The 9,715-nt window shown below is 42.7% G+C and overlaps 2 protein-coding genes across 12 annotated transcripts in view; one reads left to right on the top strand and one right to left on the bottom strand.

Annotated features, from left to right (window-relative positions):
* Positions 1-2,919, bottom strand: part of LOC120598328 (cytidine monophosphate-N-acetylneuraminic acid hydroxylase) — a 234,473-nt gene extending 231,554 nt beyond the window's left edge. For 2 of the 3 annotated variants that reach the window (XM_039857095.1, XM_039857098.1), the window contains exon 1: positions 2,816-2,919. The gene's annotated coding sequence lies outside the window, so the exon portion shown is untranslated. The remainder of the gene's footprint in view (positions 1-2,815) is intronic. The other variant, XM_039857097.1, reaches the window with a different exon arrangement.
* The window catches only part of CARMIL1 (capping protein regulator and myosin 1 linker 1), a 261,243-nt gene that overhangs the window by 82,259 nt on the left and 169,269 nt on the right, over positions 1-9,715 (top strand). The gene's annotated exons all lie outside the window — the stretch shown is intronic.

Raw genomic sequence — 9,715 nt, 5'->3', positions numbered from 1 at the left:
CAGGTCTCAGCTCACTTGAATTTGGCAACTAAGGATTTGCATATAGATTTTTTTTTAATTCTCTTTTTTATGTCTTCCTAATTCCTGTTCTTCTTTTCTGACTACACTGTAGCTTTATGCTATGAAATGAACTGTAATCTCTTTCTGCCTTGATTTTCTCATCTGAAAAATGGCGATACTAACACCAGCCTTTTCATTTCCTGTGATCTTGGGAGGAATAAATTGCTTAGAGCAGGAGGGTATTTCTATTATAATAATAATCTTCTATATTTTTATATGATATTTAAAATGTTAGCATTGAATAAACATCAGGGAGGGAAATCTCATTTTGAATGACATTGTTAGAATGATGGCCTAGAAGATATTAGAGTTGTATGCAAAAAATAAGGAAATATGTTTAAAAACTGTTAAGACCAAGCTAGCTACTGTTTCTTTTCAAAGAATATATGTAGAAATAGGATAATTAGATGGCAACTGTATGGCATAATAAAAAATAAGAATGTTTACTGTAAGATTTTACAAATCTATTTTGTGTGTATCATTTTAATTCAATTTTAAGAGAAAAAGTCTAACATATGGTTCGTGAATGCTTCACTGGGTTGTGATTTTATTTTCTCTAGATCTCTCTGATTCCAGATGGTAGCCACTAGCCACAAGTAGCTATTTTAATGAAAAATAATTAGAATTAAATAAAATCAAAATTTTCAGTTACTCCATCATGTTAGTCACATTTTAAGTGCTCAGTAGCCACATACAGCTAGTGGCTACTGTATTGGAGAGGCCAGATACGGAACATTTCTGTAAGGTTCTGTGAGAGAGCCCTGCTTTAGAGGAACTAAGGCAGAGGAACATCCCCACTCTCTTTCCCCAAGTTGCTTTTAAAATTTAAATATGGTCACTGGCTTTATATTATATATGTATATCGGCACCTGGTCTTCCTAGGTGGTCTCCCATCCAAGTACTAAGCCCGACCCTGCTTAGCTTCTGAGATCAGATGAGATCGGGCACATTCAGGGTGGCATGGCTGTAGATTATATTATTATATTTTAAATGTTCATTTAAAATTATTGAAGAAAACAGAAGTTGGGCAGGAAAGCACAACTCACTGCAGAACGTTATTTTTTCTACTGAGAACAAACGAGCCCTTAGTTTGATCACCTTCAGAACAGTCACACTTGGAAATCCTAGAACTAGTTCTCTGCTCTCAAGTTGTACTTCTTTCATACATATTTTCTTGCTTTACTAAATAACATATCGCCTAGATCATTCTAATAGTCACTTAATCACGTGCCATCTTGAATTGTTATGTAATTATTTTCATGGGTGTAAACCAAATTATTAACCTTTAGCGAAAACCATAATCTCTTATATTCAAAATTCACTCTACCCACCAATGCAGCTGCATTCCATCATCAAAGTATATCCAGAATCTGACCACTTCTCCCCACTCCCTCTGACCGCTGTGGTCTCAACCATCATTGTCTCTCCGTGAATCATTGCAGTTGCCTGCTGGCTGGTCTCCTGCTTCCACTCCTGTCCTCTCACCCTTTCCAGTATGCTCTCAACACGGCAGTCAGATCATTTTAAATGAGTCACATCACTGTTGTGCTCAAATGCTCCGGAGGCTTACCCTTGTATTCCAAGGAAGAGCTGAAGTGTGGACAGAGGCCTCTAAGGCCACACAGATCTCAAGCCCCCTGCCCCCACCTTGTCACCCTTCTGACCTCACCCATGCCTATGCTCCTCAAGCCACAGTGGGCTCCTCTTTATCCTTCAATTCCTGCAAAGATATTCTTGCCTCAGAGCCTTCGCATTTGCTGTTCCCTCTGCCTGGTCCACTTTTGTTTGGTATGCTCATTCCTTTACTTCTTTTAGACTAGTTTCAGCGTCACTTCATGATGAGGTCTCACCAAACTATTTAAAAATGCCACCTACCCACTACCCTAATCCCTAGTCCCCTCACAGCAATCACTGTTCCTTTTCCCAATTATATTTTTCTCTATAGCACTTATCACCATCTGGCATACCATATGTTTTACTTATTTATTTGTATATAGTCTGTCTCTTCCTGGTAGAACATATGCTACTTGAAGGGAGGGCCTTATGTCTTTTTATTCTTAGTGTCTAGCACAAGGTAGGCACTCAATAATTATTTAATGAATGAACAAATGAAATAATTACTCAGATATTTAATGGCAATTATGACAAATGCTACAAAAAAGAATATGATAAGATAAATGCATTTAAAAGGGAATGATATGTTTTTGGGAAGCAAAGAGTGCAAATCTAATTGAAATTCACTTTAGCCAGATATAGAGAAACACAAAGACATCTTCTGTGTAATCCTGCCTGTATCACCATTCCTCTCTAAGATCACTCTAGTTTCGGGCACTGCTTTCTGCCTGGCTCTGCGGGGTCCCGAAGTCCTCCCCATCCCACTCCTCAGGGGCTGCACAGATGGGCATTTGAACCAGGACTCTGGGAGCTGTACGTGGCAGTTGCGAAAAGAGAGAACTTAGGGCCCCAGTCTTGACTAGTCCTTCTGCAGGCCTGCCAGTCCTTTGTTGTCCTGCCACAGCACACTCAGGCAGAAGGAGCCTCCTGGTTTTGGAGCTGAGCTGCCATGCGTTTGTTCGGAGGGAGCAGGGGCTATGGGTGAAGGACTTGACCTTGGGAGGGGAGGTGATGAGTTTTAGAAATAGAGAGGTGGGGAGTCCCCTGCCCCATGCTAGGAAGTAGCTGATGGCAGACCCCGGCCTGTTTCTGGCAGAGTGAGGGGAGTGGTCAGAGCGATAGAGACTGAGGGGTCACTTACAGTTCGCTGGTTCTCACCAAGGCATGGAAGAGAGGCCCCGCTGGCTGCGTAGAGAGCCTGAGTTACTAATTTCTGCATTGAAGGGCGTAGCAGCAGCAGTGTTTGTGACAAAAGATACCAGTTTTTCACTTCCTCCCATTGTGCAAGGGCTGGGTTTGGTTTAAAAAGTTCTGCCCCAAAGTTTCACTTTATCTTGAAACTGAGCCAATTTGGCAAAATACTCAGTTGGAGTTGTTTTAATAGATGACTGATGTTTTTACGTTCTCTGGGCAAAATACTTGTCCACAAAGCAAATCTCTTTTATCTGAAGCTTCAAGAAAGAAAAATAGGCTCTATTTTAAAAAATTAGTTTTTCTTTCTTTGGATGAAAGGATGTCTTTTCGTTAAAAAGCCCTGGCTTTTTAAAATCTGTCTCATCAGTACTCTGACCCACCCTTTGTAAATTGCGTAGTCTTGTGGCTTTAACTCTTGCCCTGTTGGCACAGTCAAGGGCAAAGTCAAATATAGAAAGCCATGGGATACCTGAAATGAGTTATTAAAATAGATTTTGCTTACTCTTCACCCATTGCTGGAAATGACACTACCAGCCCGAGGGAGCTGCAGAAGACCAGAGCTGGCACCCCATCTTTCTTAAATGAATTTGTGAGTGAAGGTCTTTGAACACAGTAGGCAAAGGCAGCCCTTGACACTTGTCCACCTTCCTCTAGGAGGTTATCTGTTTCTCTTCATTTTGGCAGGTGAGCTGGGAATGAGCTGTGTCAAGTAGGTTGAGGTGAGCTGCAAACAACATACTTCGGGTACTTTCCTTCCAGGATATGACTATGAAATAGAAGGTAGTGCCAGTTATGTGGGAGGCAGTGGGAATAAACAGGTGTAATGACATTTTTATAATTAGATTCACAGGCTGTAGCAACTTTTTACCTCTAAAATCCCGAGTGTTCACAGCTGGAAAGGGGGAGGTGAGGAATAGCAGTAAACTTGTTGCGTTTATTCATTCAGCAGATATTTGTACACCAACTTTGTGCTAGGCACTGGGAAATACAGCTTTGAGTAGGACAGATATGGTCTCTACTCCCAGTACCTTATGGTCTGGTGGGACTGGTAGATATAAAATATGTAATGTCACCAATAATTAAAATTAGGTATTACTAAGGAAATGCACATATACTGTGAGAACATATGATAGGGGTCCTACTGTATTCTGGACTTTCTTTGGGAAGTCCTTTAGATTGGGATCTGAAGGATGAGTAGGTGTGAACCCGATGAAGGTAAAGAAAGTAGAGGGCAAGGAGAGCATTCGAAGCAGAGGGTGGGGCAGGAGGCCTCCCCTTGGACCAACAGAAGGCCAGTGTGGCTACAGTGGTGGAGGGTTGGGGAGAGGGAGTGAAGTGAGGTTCAGGTGGAGGTGGGGACCAGTGTAGTCATGAAGAGCCATCGAAGAGCTTAAGCAGAGAAGAGAAATGACAATGTTTGGGATTTTAGAAGGTCACTTCAGGATCCTGTATAGGCAGTTGATTGGGTGAGGCAAGAGTGGGCCCGTTGGAGGCTCTTGCAAGCTGTATGGGAGCAGGATCAGGGTGGTTCAGAATGGAGCCACTGCAGTGGAAATGGAGAGAAGCAAGTGGACTTAAGAGACATTTAGACTGCATCGATCTTGATGAGTGCTGAGATAACGAGTGAAGGTGTCAGTGCCTGGATTTCTGGCTTGAGGAACTGTGACTGGCCATGCTCATTAGTGAGCTCAAACTGTTGGAGGAGTAGCAGATTCTGGAAGAAAAATAATAAGTTCAGTCGAGGATGTGATGAGTTTCAGGGTCAGACATTCAAGTAGAGTTAGATAAGTAGATCTGATGATCCAAGAGAGATCTGGTCTGTGCCTGACTTGGGAGTCACCTGGGGTTGATTGCAGTCAGGGGAGAGAATAGGAGGTAGCAGGGAGTGGAGATGGTCCTGCAACTAGAAATGACCAGAGATGGTGGAAACCTGTAGGAAAAAGAATTCCAAGCATGAAGGGCTCTGGCTCTGCCAGTGCCAAGGAGAGACCTAGTTAGGAAATGCTGAAATTAAGCGTTGGGTTAAGCAGCAAAGAGGTGACTGAGACCTCAGCAGAAGCCATTTCGGTGGGGTGGTGGGAACAGAAGCCAGTTTTGAACAAGAGGAGTGAATTTGAGGCAGGAAAATGTAGATAAGTGTAGATCCTTTTTAAAGAAGTTGGGTTAAGAGAAAGGAGGAAGGGGGTTGGAGCCAGAGGTGTGTAAAGTCCAGGGCAGAGCTCTAGATCGGGATGTCTTCATATTTGGATATTTAGATATTGAAGGGGATACCCAGTCACTTAAGTTTCCTGCAGAGGTGGGTGGGATGTAATCCAGAGCCAGGAGAAGGGATGGCATTTACCTCTAGAGTGTCAGAAAGAGAAGAGGAGAGAATGGATAGAGCTTCAGGGTCAGACAGGTGTGGAGGTTTCAGGTGGGATGGTCAGCGATACCATGCTGATAATTTCTGTTTTCTCGGTGAAGTAGAAGGCAGTCATCTTCCCTGATGAGAGAAGTAGAATCAGCTTGCTGGTTAGATCTCTTGGCAGCGAGCACTGCAAGCACAGAGAGAGTGGAGGTTTTTCCTCTGTGAGCATAAGGACAGGATGAGGAGCACAGAGGCTGGAGGTATTAATAGTGAAGGAACGTTTTCCATGGGGTGAAGATTGGTAAAGGCTGGTAGAGAGGGAGGAGGTAGACTGGATGGATGGTCAATGACCCTGCAGGGTCAGGGGGCTGGAAACAGACTGGTGGGGCAGCCAAGAAGGGGAGCAAGATTCTAGTGCTTCTCTAATTGTAACATGCATGTGAGTCACCTGGATCTTATTAAGATGCAGACGCAGATGGGCAGGTCTGGGCCAGGGCCACACATTCTGCATTTCTAACACTCTGATGGGGTGCCAGCCCCTTTCGCACGTGAGTCACACTCTGGGGAGAAGTTAGAAGTAGAAATTCAAGGAGTGGGATGTCTGAACTAGAAATCATAGAGGTGGTACAGTTTTAAGCAATAGATAAGACAGCCTGTAGTATGACAGAGTGGACCAGAAGGTCAGGGAATGAGAAGGCCACCTGATCGTTGAGTCTCTCAGGATGCATGAAAATGATGCTGAAACACTTATTCTTAGCAACAGTAGCCTAAGCACCTTGTCCATGTTGATTACTTATCATGTCAACCCCCAGTGAGGTCTGTATTATGATCCCTTATTTTACAGGTGGGGAAAGTGAGCCACAGATCACCCATGCTGTGAGTGCTGGAGTCAGGGTTGAAACCAGAGCAGTACCACTCCAGAACATTCTCAGAGCCCAGTGCCCTTAGGTGAATGGATGCACTACTGACCCCTGATTACAGAAGTGGAGTGGGTATAGAGATTTTGAGCCAGGAGTTAGCATCATCTCTGAATAAAGTTAAAAGTGTCTAAGAGTGCTAGGGTTTTTACACATTATCCAATTTCATCCTCACAATTGTCCTATGGAAGTTACGCCCATACACATTTTACAGATAAGGAAAATAACATTCAGAGGTGTTACATAATTGACAAATGGGCACTTGGCAAGTGAGTTCAAATTGGTCTGAGTCCAAAGCCTATTATTCCTTCATACCAGCTTTCACTATATTACCACACAGAAATGGAAATTCTCTTCTAATTCTCAGGTAGGCTGTAGTTACCACGAGAATAACCTCCCGTGCACAGACTGCAGCTACATCCTAGAGATGGTGAGCTGTGAACAGAGCTGAGCCCAGGAGACTGGCTGTCTTGGCTTGGCTTGGCTTGGTCTCTAACTAGCAGGTTTGCACATATCTCTGTAGGTCTCTGGTTTTATCCCTATGCATCAAGTATGAGGAAAATTATAATGGTTCCTTTTATAGTAATGCCTACATACCTGGATTTCTTGATACAATCACTCCAAATCTTCTTTTCTCTCTACTTCTTATTTCTGAACTTAATGTAGAATCTCTCTCTGGTCGCTTATGTAACAGTATTAAATCTAAATCAATCTCCTACCATGTGCCATGCACACATCTGCAAAATGGAAGACTATTTCACAAATTTGCACTAAGAGAAGGAAGGAAAATGTGTGCTTTTTTCATTGGATGAGAATGCTAATATAACAGAAGGGGAAGAATAAGGAAGTGACATTTGTGTGTCTTGGGCTTGAGAAGATGAGACAAGGCAAGGAAACATGGCTGAGAAGTGGAAGCAGTGTGGGTTGGGAAGCAACCGCAGCCCTAGAATTCTAGTAAAGACAAGTGAAATGTCAGTTGTTAGCTATTATAATTGTTTTTACCTAAGGATATGTGTTTATGTGCCAGGTCTTGTTCTGAATACCCCATGATGTTATCTCAGTAGGTGATAATGCGGCTATATTTTTCCAGATGAAGAGACTGCAGTAGGGAGAGGCGAGAGACCTGCCCAAGGTCTCACAGCTAGTAGTCATTGGTCTAGTGGGGATTCATACCCAGGCTTACTGCCTCTGGAGCCAGCGCTCTTTGTCACTAAGCCATAACTGTCACTTGTCTTTCCTTTAAAGTAATCGTGTGGTCTCTGTTGGGCACCAAGACCAGGACAGGGGCTTCTCACCTTAGCTTTTGAATCTTGAGAGGAGTCAAATGTAGATGAAAAGTGACTGGAGTCCATTCACTCTACATGAACAGCCATAAGGGACTCCTCTCTCGTTCTTGCTTCTCAAATCTGTAGAGTTGATTTGGTTTCTGTTCCTCTTGAGCTCTGGTTGTTTGTTTTCTTTTTTGATTACGATAACTACTCATTTCCTTTAAATAAATTTGTGCTTAAAATTCTTTTTCTTAAAACAAAGAGCCCCAGTGGATGCAGATGAATTGTTTAAACTGGCCAGCACTGTTTCCTCATCTGTGAAGGAATTGGATAAACCCACCCCCAGAGCCATCTCAGCTGTGTGATTTTTAGCTAGAATTGGGTTCTAGTGACTTTCTCATGACATGTTCCAGAGAGACTGGCTGGTCCTGTGCTGGGGAAGCAGGAGAAGCTTTGATAATTGGGTTAATATGGCCTTATAATCATGTCGTATGTTTTCTGTACTCCTTGTGTGACAGAGACTCTATCGTTGGTGAATTCACTTAAAACAAATACAATAGTGGTAACTAGAAGAGGTCCCTTCCCAAGCCTACCATGTGCAGACCTGTGAGACCCTGACCACTGCTCACCCAGTGCTGAGAGGTCTGGGCAGAAAGTGCCACACACAAGCACTTTGATGTGAAACCTTCCTGGACCCTATGGGACTGGAGCTAGGTATTGGCCTCATCTTTACTCTTTGTCTAAGAGGTGTCACCATTCTAGGGATTATGGTTGTGCCATCATTCTGCCTTTAAAAATATGTCATTATAATAGAGTCAGTGTAGCAGATTCCAGAGTTTTTTGAAAAGGTCTGATAGGTAGTGACATTAAGAAAAATTAATATTGTTTTGAAGTCGCCACATGTTCATCTGTGAGTAAAATTAGTTATGTTTGTTTTCTTTCATGCTTTGATAATGTCTTACAACTTGCAAAAATGAGACTGCAGAAAAAATTAAGTGATTATGTCTGACGAGCTGTATGTACACATTCCTTTTCTGTACAGTGGCACAAGTAGCCAGGTGAAAAGAAAAGGATTTGCACAGATGTTAGCATACAAAGGCTTCCCCTGGAACTAGACATCTGAAGGGAAAACCGAACTTTAGTGGCTTTTTTGTCCCACTGTTGAGGTAGCATCTGTCCTTAGCAAATATTTACTGGGGACTGGCCATTCCCAGCAGACCACACAGACCAAAGCATAGCAGACTCCTGGGAGATCCCACAGTGGCCTGCGTCATGGACCCAGAGTGCAGGAAGGCAACTGAGAGACTTGCTCCAGCCCTTTTATTTTAAGTTGGGGTAAATTTAGGTCTTCAGAGATAGTGACTTGTTTAGAGTTAGGTTTTCAACGAGCTTGAGGCCAAACTCAGGCTAAATCTGATGACTCTCTTCTTAGTTTAAATTATTATGGACATTTATTATTTTCTTATAATATTGAAGTATAAATAATAATAACAAACACTATGTACACTTTCATGTGTCAGCATGCTTCTAAGCACTTTACATATATTAACTCATTTAAACTCATGGTTTTGTGAGGTGTAGGTATGATTATTGCTTCCATTTTGCAGAATAGGAAACTGAGCCCCAGAAAACGATAAGGAGTTTGCCTTAAGTAACACAGATACTAAGTAGTGAAGCTTGGATTGCAACCCAGGCAACCTGACCCCATGGTTTGTCCTCTAAACCACTAGGTCAGGGGTTGACAGCTTTTTCTGTAAAGGACAGATAGTAAATATTTTAGGCTTTGGAGCCGTAAAAATCTCTGCTGCATCTATTCAACTCTGCCTTATAGTGCGAAAACAACTAGACATGATACATTAAACAATGGGTATGGCTGTGTCCCAATAAAATTTTATTTATAAAAATAGGTGGTGGTAGGGAGGCCAGATTTGGCCCACAGGCTGTAGTTCTTTGCAGATCCTGTGCTACGCTATATGCTTTGTCAGGGCACACCTATTAATGACAGTAAGAAAGATACAGATGCTCAAGAAGTATGGGGATCCAGTTTTATAAGGAATTTGCGGCCAGAAATTGCACTAAAATGATGCATTGTCATGTATTCCTTTTGGGTGAAGTGTCCTCTGCTTTGGCCAGAGAGAGTGATGGTCATCATAGCTGTGTACAGTGGGATGTTCTGAGGCTCAGAGCCAAGAGACACTTTTGATTTTCAGATCTCTAGGTGACTTTGCACAAGTCCCTTGGCACCTGTCAGTCACACTCTCACAATAGTGGTTAATGGTCCTCACACCTGTCCCTCCCTCCCCAAAATGTATGTC

Source organism: Pteropus medius, unplaced genomic scaffold, assembly GCF_902729225.1.
Source record: "Pteropus medius unplaced genomic scaffold, Ma_sr-lr_union100, whole genome shotgun sequence".
In the NCBI taxonomy this organism is placed as follows: Eukaryota; Metazoa; Chordata; class Mammalia; order Chiroptera; family Pteropodidae; genus Pteropus; species Pteropus medius.
Note: the sequence above shows the minus strand (reverse complement) of the source record. Positions and strands in the feature narration are given on the sequence as shown.